Source organism: Gymnoscopelus braueri (genome assembly GCF_963280865.1).
Source record: "Gymnoscopelus braueri genome assembly, chromosome: 18".
In the NCBI taxonomy this organism is placed as follows: Eukaryota; Metazoa; Chordata; class Actinopteri; order Myctophiformes; family Myctophidae; genus Gymnoscopelus; species Gymnoscopelus braueri.
In genome coordinates, this window is record NC_137618.1 from 36,116,607 (window position 1) to 36,126,616 (window position 10,010).

Below are 10,010 nucleotides of genomic sequence, written 5' to 3' on the forward strand. Positions count from 1 at the left end.
TTTTCTTCCCTTGTGTTTTTTGAAAACCCCTGACACATCCCACAGCAAAAATAGAATGACCAGAAATTGATGTTAATCTTACATAGTATTTCAGATTGTGATTTCAAATTATAATTTCGTGAAGGTTATTGACTCTTAGAATCTGACTGTGCAACTCCTCTTGAGTAATGTTGGTGAGATTTGTCAATGAGGTCAATGCCTTACATCTGGGGCCCATATACTGTAGCCTTGGACCACGAGACAGTCATCTCTCATGATGACCGTCTTGGATGATCTTCAAAATAGTGTTAGCACTTTCTCCCTTTTTGGTCCGTACATCTACATAAACGTTCAGATTGCAAATATATAAAGTGCTTACCATGGCCACGGATGTTACAATTATGTACGGCCTCTCAGAAGTACCCGTATAGTCCGTATTGTTCAATAAAAAGCATTTTAATACATTTTCTCTGTATGCTTTCAACTATGCGACCCTATCGGTTGGGAGGTGTAATTGCACTCTGATACATTACAACTCTATGAGAAAATGGACAGGAGTACATTGTGGTATTTTTAAGAAAACATAACGTTTTTACTTTTGAAAATTGTGTTTTATTTTGTAATATCAAATTTCGTTTTTTAAATGTTTACTTAATCATGTTTCACCTCTGTTTTCTGGACTGGTTGGTAGACATCCGAGCTCTGGTAGAGCAACTACACAAGCTTCAACAAATGGTGACTGTATTGTTCCCATGTGTAAGGACTCATTTGGACAGTCTGCCTCAGTAAAGGGGGGGAAAACTTTGGAACTCTTTGTCCACGGATCTAAAACTAGAGACAGATGGTAATGTGTTTAACAGAGGACTCAAACTATGGTTGAAATCAAATCAACTGTGCTCACGTGAATAGTTTCTGACTGGGTATTGGATTGATTGATTATTGTCTACTTTTGTCTCACAAGTTAATGTATTGGGTCTGATTTTGATGATGTTAATTATTACTATTAATATCATTTTTTTCCCGTTGTACTAGATTGGGTTTTAGATTAGTGTTATTCTATTTTAGAAATGCCTCCTGTGGACAGGTGTTGAAAATTAGCACTCGTGCTATAATATACTTTAAGCAATGCATCTGGTTCGTCCAATCTGATTGTGATGTCCATGTCAAATAAATAAACATAACATAACATACATAATAGTCATACTGCAGCCCGTTAATGGTTACATAATGACGATACTGTCATTGTGTCCAATAGAACATCTTTGCCTTCTGTACTGTGTACCCAGCGCATCATAATGATAACACGTTTTCTTTTCTTTTTTCTTTTTTCAGCTGGAAAAACAAAGCATCATGGAGAAAGAGGAAGTTGCTGCAACTTGTCTACAACTATTAAACAAGTGCTGCTTGCGCAACAAAAGAGAAATAAAAGGCAAGATCAATGGGGAATGTAGAGGTACATGCTTCACAGAGAGCTGGAGGTGAGAGAAACAAACACACTAAACCTTGCTTTAAAGGAGGAGTTCACCCAAAAAATGACTTATTTTCTATCAATTGCACACCCTACGAAGCCTTGAATCCATGGATTCTTTTTTGTTTTTGTGGCATTCCTAAGCTAATAATTTGATTCCCGTCTCCTACCGGCTAATGTATCCGGTAGGAGACACAAAGTAGATTATTTGTGTCTCCTACCGGAAATACACACGGTCATCAAATTATTGTCTTAGGAATGCCACAAAAACAAAAATAAATCCATGAAATCAAGGCTTCATGGGGTGTGTAATTGATAGAAAATAAGTAATTTTTTGGGTGAACTCCTCCTAAGATGCTCTATGTGATATTTTTGATAGTCACAAGGTCTGAAAATGAGATGCACTGAAGGTTTCATTGAATGTGTCCATGGAATGTGACCATGACATGTGACGACATTGTCAGTCAAGAATGTTTTAATAGCTACAGTACGATAGTGTATACTGTAGGAGCTAATGTTCCAAGGTACAACTAGCCAATGTTCTTTGTATTACGTTTTGAATATTGTACTATGGTCAGCCCCCACCCCGATCCCACTTCAAACCTGCATTATTTATATTGGATATAGATCATTTCAAAATGCACCACCGCATTTAACACATTTAGCAGTTAAAAGGACTTGCGGAGCAGACCCCCAGACACCCCCTACTGAGGACTTGACTCTCACTTTGCCCTAATGTCCTTAATCTAGAAAAGCTCCTGAATAGGAAAAAAATCACACCCTGTGTGAAGTGGGCGGTGTCTTGCTAGCTAATCACAATACTGAATGGAGTCAACCAATCATGTACAAAAAATAAATACATTTATTGAAACACTCTTTATGATTTAAACCATAACTGTTTTTTTAAAGTTATGGTTTCTTATATAGGGCTATGCACATGTGTCATGTGACACTGGCCAATCACAGTCCTGAATAGACTGTGATTGACCAATCACGGTGCAGGGTTAGGCGGGGTAAATTTCACAGCGCAGGATTTGTTGTACAAATATCCAAACCTCACTTATAGGGGCGGTTTCACCGCCCAAAAAAAGACCAATCAGCTAGCTACAAAGTCTCATTTAACCCTTTAAGGCCTGAGGTTCCGATTCTACAAAATGTCTTCTAAATCCTAACAGTTTTTTGGAACTGCTGTCAGTGGTTCTCAAACGTTTCATGTCAAGGACCCCCAAAATGATATGTATTTGGCCGAGGACCCCCATCTCAAAATATTTTGTTCCAGGGACCCCCAGGAGCAAAGATTTGAGTTAAAAATGTTCGCTTTAAAAGATTTGCAAAAAAAATCTCGATTTAAAAAAAAATTGCAGATATACAATTAAGCTCATAGCCCGAGATAGCCAAAGTGTAAAATAATGTTTTTTTTTGCTCAAATCTAGAAATGACACAGATGCGTTCCCGGTCTTAATGGGTTAACAGTATACGTTAGACTTCACCCATACTCTGCCAGGCTAAGTGGCAGGCGATGAAACACTTAGTAGCATTTTTTTTGTCTAATAGAATACATGATTTAAATTCCCTCTCAGTCCAACGGGCACAGACTCATGACAGAGTCATCTTTGACAGTTCTATGTACAAGTAGGGCACAAGGGGGGACGTATTCGCTGATGCATCATTAAAAACTGAATTACTATATAATTCCTCCCAGGTATAATGTATATTCTGTTCTCCTGCAGTGTCCTCACGGCGCCTTTCCTCGAGAACATAGAGAGAGAACCTACAATCCTGTCTTCTCATAATTGTTTACGCCACATATCTATGACATACAAATAACATCACAGTCACAGTCAAAGTCTCATTAGCGTGAGCTTTTCATGTCATTTTCAAAGTTTATAATAGGTTTGAACTACAGCAGTGGTTTTCAACCTTTTTCATGCCAAGGACCCCTAAATTGATATACATTTGGCTGCGGACCCCCATCTGAATTTTTTTTTGTGCCATGGACCCCCAAAAGCAAAGATTTGAGTTAAAAATGTATATATATTCAAAGATATGCACACATTTTCAAGATTTTTCATAAATAGCAGATCTACAATGCCGCGCTATGAGCTTGTATATCTGCTATTTTTGAATAGCCAAAGCTAAGTGGTGAAAAATGATTGTGACGCTATGTTAACTAATTTCGCTGGGGACTCCCTGGTACCGCCCCAAGGACCACTGGTGGTCCCCGGACCACTGGTTGAGAACCACTGTTAGAGCACACACATATTATTATATTACTATTCATTATTACGGTACAGTAGGCTTATCACCAAAAAAGGTTTTTCTTTACCATTTTGTCCATATGTATTCATGTTAACTCAGTTCAAGTTAAAGCTTTATCATTCTAATAGCAATCATTGCTATAGATCAGGGGTCTTCAACCTTTTCAGGCCAGGGACCCCCAAACTGATGGGGAGATGGAGCAGGGACCCCCTACCTATAGGGTAGGGGGGGCTACCACATATATTGTATATTTATGTATACAATTGTGTTTTATATTGCCTGCTCCTACGCACCTGCCCCAGTAGGTGTGTAAAATTAAAATTCTCTACAAAATATGTATAAACATACCATGTTATTGTGCATTGTGCCTCCATTTATCTGTTTGCTATGGATTCATGTTATGTTTAAAGACAATTATTTTTATTTTTTTTCAAACAAAAATATTGTTTAATCAAACAACAATTTTGCAGACCCCCTGCAGTACCTCCGCGGACCCCCTAGGGGTCGCGGACCCCCTGTTGAAGACCTCTGCTGTAGATTGTTTGTCCGGTAACAGGGTTCTCTCTGTCTCTCCAGCCCTTTAGTAAACAAGAAATACTTTTTCAGGTGGGTTGCCAATTTTAGCCATTCAGGAGAGAGTACCCATTCACCAGTTCCAATTTTGTATGCTCATTTCTTTGTGTCATCACTTCCAATTTCACCTGTCTATCCTGTATCATATATGAGTTCTCTCTCCTGATTGGATAAAATTGGTATTCCGACCCGAACATTTATTTTCTGTTTACTAAAGACAAAGAGCTGAACAAATACTCTATAGCAATGATTGCCATCAGAATATAGAATTATTAACACACGCACGCGCGCGCACACACACACACACACACACACACACACACACACACACACACACACACACACACACACACACACACACACACACACACACACACACACACACACACACACACACAGAGACACAGACACAGACACAGACACAGACACAGACACAGACACAGACACAGACACACAGACACAAAATGTGCGGAAAAACTCAAACCGCGATTGGCTATTTTTGCTTGTTTCGAGTTTGAATCCTGAAAAATAACAGTTTTGGACATATTATGAGGTTTCCACGGTTCCACCCGACAGTGACAATATGCAATTTATGTACAGGAAATGCAAAAGCCAAGAGGTTGTTTATATTGATAATGATCTGTACACTGCTGAGCTCTCAAGATTAGAGTTAATCAACTACAGTTGAACCAGAGGGACCAGAGGACCTGCATGGATAATGTCACTGCTGCACAGTGGTGGAAAAAGTACTCAAATGTTTTACCTGAGTAAAAGTACCAATACTGCAATATAGAAATACTCTGTTACAAGTACAAGTCCAGAATTCAAAATTTACTTGAGTAAAAGTACAAAAGTATTGGCAATTTTTTTTTCTTAAAGTACCAAAAGTACAAGTACAAAAGTATTTGAAAATAGCAGATCTACAAGCTCACAACGCTTCGCATCGAGCTTGTAGATCGGCTATTTTGAAAAAGCCTATGTATAAAATAGTTTTCAAATAATTGTAGTGGAGTAAAAGTACAATATTTGCCTCTGAGATGTAGTGGAGTAGAAGTAAAAATATTGGAAATTGGAAAGTATAGTACAAATACCATTTTTTAAAACTTAAGTACAGTTACTTTCCACCACTGATGTTAAGTCTAAGAAGCTAACTAACTACCACTATTTGAATTCATATTACTTCAATAAGCCATGCTAGTGGCACTACTAGCCTAGGGTAGGTTGCAAGGTTTGTTAATAATCATGGACAAAAGCACTATATGTTCAAACCAATCAAACCCAATCCATCTAATCAAAGTAAGCTACAGTTCTTTGTTGATATAGCTACCCTTTTCAACAGATTTTAAAATTCTGTAGTGTTATGAATAAAACAGGTTGCCCCAATACTCTGTTGCACGATGGTAGTGGTAGTACATCATGCATACTATGAGAATATCATTTCTGTTTGTTGGGCAGATATAACCTGCTGTACTGGAAGATGCTGCACTCTTTTTACGCTTCTCCTATGAGTATCGCACATGCGGCTCTATTACATAAAAATGCAAAACACAAGCAGGAGAGATGGCATTTATTACACAGAAGAACGCCATCGCACCAGTGATGGTGACCTGTGTTTATTTGTTCTGACTTTCACGTGGATTTCTTATTTCAATGAAGCAAATTATAGATGGCAGTCGTGGAAGTAAACATACAAAAGGTTTTGAATTAATCAAACTTAATTTGTGTGGCCAGGCTGTGATGCTGTATTGAGGTCATATGCAAATGATCTCTCCAATTCCCACTGAGAGAAAAACTGAAATATGGTTTTATGATAACATCGCCAAAAACTCATTTTCCTATTTTTCAACACAAACATGGAGCAAATGGTACACAGCTGCGTTCATATTTTTTAGTCTGAGTGGAGATACTGTGACATTTTCAGCATATTTTAAGAGTACGCATGTGCACTTGCCCCCTACACTTGTATCCCTTTTAAGAGCCACTGTAATTAGGTTGTCATGACTTGAACTCTGACATATGGCCGACCTAATAAAAAAACCAAGGATCTGCCACAGTAACCATTCCCTAGACCCCTCGATCCCAGCTGTGAAATGGGTGGACTAGAAAAGAAGTGGGCAGGTGGGGGTTGGATGGAGAGAAAAAAGCAGAGGGGCTAAATCAGGACAGATTTGCGGAAACCACACTAGCTCGAATTCTCTGAAGACAATATGGGCCGTGTGTCTGCTTCTGCCAAAATGCCTATGCCACTCAATATGGCTGGACTCGTCACAAAATACAACAGTCACGCAGCACTCATTTAACCCATTGAGACCGGGAACGCATCTGTGTTTTTAAGACGCATTTTTAGATTTCTTTGGCTATTCAAAAAATAGAAGATATACAAGCTCATAGCGCGGCTGCTATTTTTATTTTTTTATCGTGAAAAGTTGTGCAAATCTTTGAATATATATATTATTTTAAAGCGAACATTTGTAACTGTTAAATGTCTCAACAAATGTCTTCATTTTTCTGAAAACCTATTAATGCTATAGCAGTGGTGCTCAAACCTTTTCATGTCAAGGACCCCCCAAAATTATGTTTTTGACCGCTGATCCCCATCAAAATATGTTGTTCCAGGGACCCCCCCAGAAGCAAAGATTTGAGTTAAAAATGTTGTTTCAAAAAATGTATTCAAAGATTTGCACAACTGTTCCAGATTTTTCAAAAATAGCAGATCTACAAGCTCGTGGCGCGGCACTCGGTGCCGCGCCACGAGCTTGTAGATCTGCTATTTTTGAATGGCCAAAGTATAAAATAATGGTTTAAGTGGTTACACAGATGCGTTCCCGGTTTAAATGGGTTAAACAGCCCAGATGGCTTGGAGATGGATCTTTGTTGTTATTGTTGCCGTTGCTTTTGAAGCGGGAGAAATCGTTTGGTAGCCAATACAACTAAACTAGACTGTCTAGTCTGAAGCGAATGGGGGGGGGGGCGCATGCATTCCAGTGTAACTGAGTGATGGGATCTCACAGCGAAAGGCAAAAACCCCCCTGAAACCCACGGAAGATTCCGGGGCCGATTCAAAAGCAAGTCTGAGGTTTGCTGCTCAACCTCATCCATCACCGGTGTCACACATTCGGCCACATAAACGGCCAACCTTGAGAGTGAACAAGGGAGGGAAGAGAAGTGAATGAGCAAAGGTACAGAGCAAAGAGGAGGAGTGTGGGGGGGGGGAGAGAGAGAAGGGAGGGGGGCGCTAGGTCTCAGCTGGGCTCCCCTGAGGAGAGGGCTGCAGCCTGGATGATTATACAGCCCACATATGATGTCAATGGAGGATCCCTGTGCCACTGAGAGAGAACACAAACACTGCTCATGTATTCATTGACACTGTTTTGTAGAGCGGGGATGAGACAGAACCCCTAAATTATACATGAAAAGGCCACGGAGGAATAGGTTTTTAGGAGAGGTCAGGGATCGTGTTTTCTTAGTATGCTTTCTCCCTGTGTTTTCTATATGCACACCGTTGTCACCATAATGTTGGGAATTAGCACAACGCATGTGACAATTTGCATATTCTTCGTCCCTGGGGAAGGCGTGGTCACACATCCACACCCTCGACCAAACGCAAATCGATGTGCAGGATCAAACAGTTATTGATTACTTCTGCATCCTAATAGAAAACAATGAGGAGAACAAAATGTGGTAACATGAGTACAGTTAACCAGAAGGCCTTACTAAATGGCATTGACCACAATGAGATCAAGATGCAATTAACTGTAAACTCAGTACGTTCCACACACAAAATTAAATAATGTATTTATTTATGCAATACCTCATGTTAATCGTAATATTCGTACTCATAAATTAATGCATTTTCTGGGGGTGCAGAATGCAATGACTAATTTAGTCATGCAAACCCTTTTGGCCAGTGTTGCTGGACAAAAATGACAAGTATTGTATGAAATAAATAAAAGATGGTCAATTTATAGAGATCGTCAAATGTGGTTGTTTTAATTATTTTGAATCAAATTCGGGAGACGTTTATGTGCGGGAGGGAAAAACATTCCACAATTAAACACAAAGGAATCCATTTAAGGAAATGTAGCGACATCTACAGATTTATGCAAATGAGGCTTCACATGCGCTCTGTACATTTGTTAACTTGCTCTTGCCTGAGGCTGCAGACAGATCTGCTTCCACACACACATGAAAGGGAGGGAGGGAGGGAATGGGGGGTGGTGGGTGGTGGGGGGGGCGGAGTAAAGGGAGGGAAGGAGGGGGGGGGGTCCAGCCCACTGCTCAGCACTCAGCACACGGAGGAGGCTGCAGCCTGGTGATGCCTACTGCAGCCTTCCCCTCCTGCAGCTCAGAGTATATAGCCTAGCACTGGCAACCATTGATCTCTCTCTTCCTCTCCCTCACAGAACAATAGAGGAAACACACATCTAGCCTATTAACCACATGGGTGCAGAGAGAGGAGCGATCCGCAGAGGGTAATTAGTAGAGAGAGGCCCATTTAAATACGGTGTTCAAGGCACTATGTATTTCCTGGACTGGTTGTCATTGTTTTATTGCATCTGAGGGTGAATATACACCCTAATTACTAATATTATGAATGGCCGCAGCCGCAGCCGTGGCATGAATTGCATTTTAAGGTATACTTGTACTGGAATATGCTTACAATACTTCTAATGACATTTTATGCAGTGCCGCTTGATAGAGTCACTCATTTGAATTGAGTCTTATTCACATACACTATCTCATTCAGCTTCTCTATTAAGAAAAGAAAACAGAGGGAAAGCTGTGATCAAAACACACCGAAGCAGATAAAGTAAGCACAGAACTCAGCAGCCCCACGTTCCAACTATTGTTTTGATTTGCTGTAATTCGAGTCACACACACTGGAGGCATAATCAGGTACTTTCACCCCTCGGTGTCAATCACAATGCTCACCTGAATAATTCATAGCTCTCTGTTTTATTTATGACTGAATTTTCCCATGCCACCTGAAAGTTCGCAGAAGCCCCGTTTGCTGGCAGAAACAGAGCTGCCAAAAGCATCTCAGTCTGAGACTGAGGGTTTGCTTTCATCTCACACACAGGCTGGGGAAGCTGTGGGATGTGGGGTTCACATTCTGCAGACAAGACTTATCATTTATATATAGCCAGTTATCTGTTGAGGATCTAGACACATTTCATATGCGAAACATTAGCACCATTATCTGAGAACATTCACCAAGTAGGCCAGACCTGGATACGTTTGTAAGGAGAATTACACTGATGTTAAAACAACAAAGTGACACACGATGCTTTGTCAGAAAAAAATGATGGAGGGGGATCAGTGAGTGATTCAGTTTGCACACTAAAACTAATTTATATTACGTGGTACGACTCGCTTGTCGAAATGAACCGATTTAGTTATTTTCTGCAACTGACATTACTACCATCACACTACCATTACTACCATTACAGTACTACCATCGTAAAACTATGCTAATGTAATGGCACTTTGGCTATTCAAAAATAGCAGATATACAAGCTCATAGCGTGGCACCGAGTGCCACGCTACGAGCTTGTAGATCTGCTATTTTTGAAAAATCGAGAAAATGTGTGCAAATCTTTGAATATATGTATTTTAAAAGCGAACATTTGTAACTCAAATCTTTGCTACTGGGGGGTCCCTGGAACAACATATTTTGAGATGGGGGTCCGTGGCCAAATACATATATTTATGTTGCTGTCCTTGACATGAA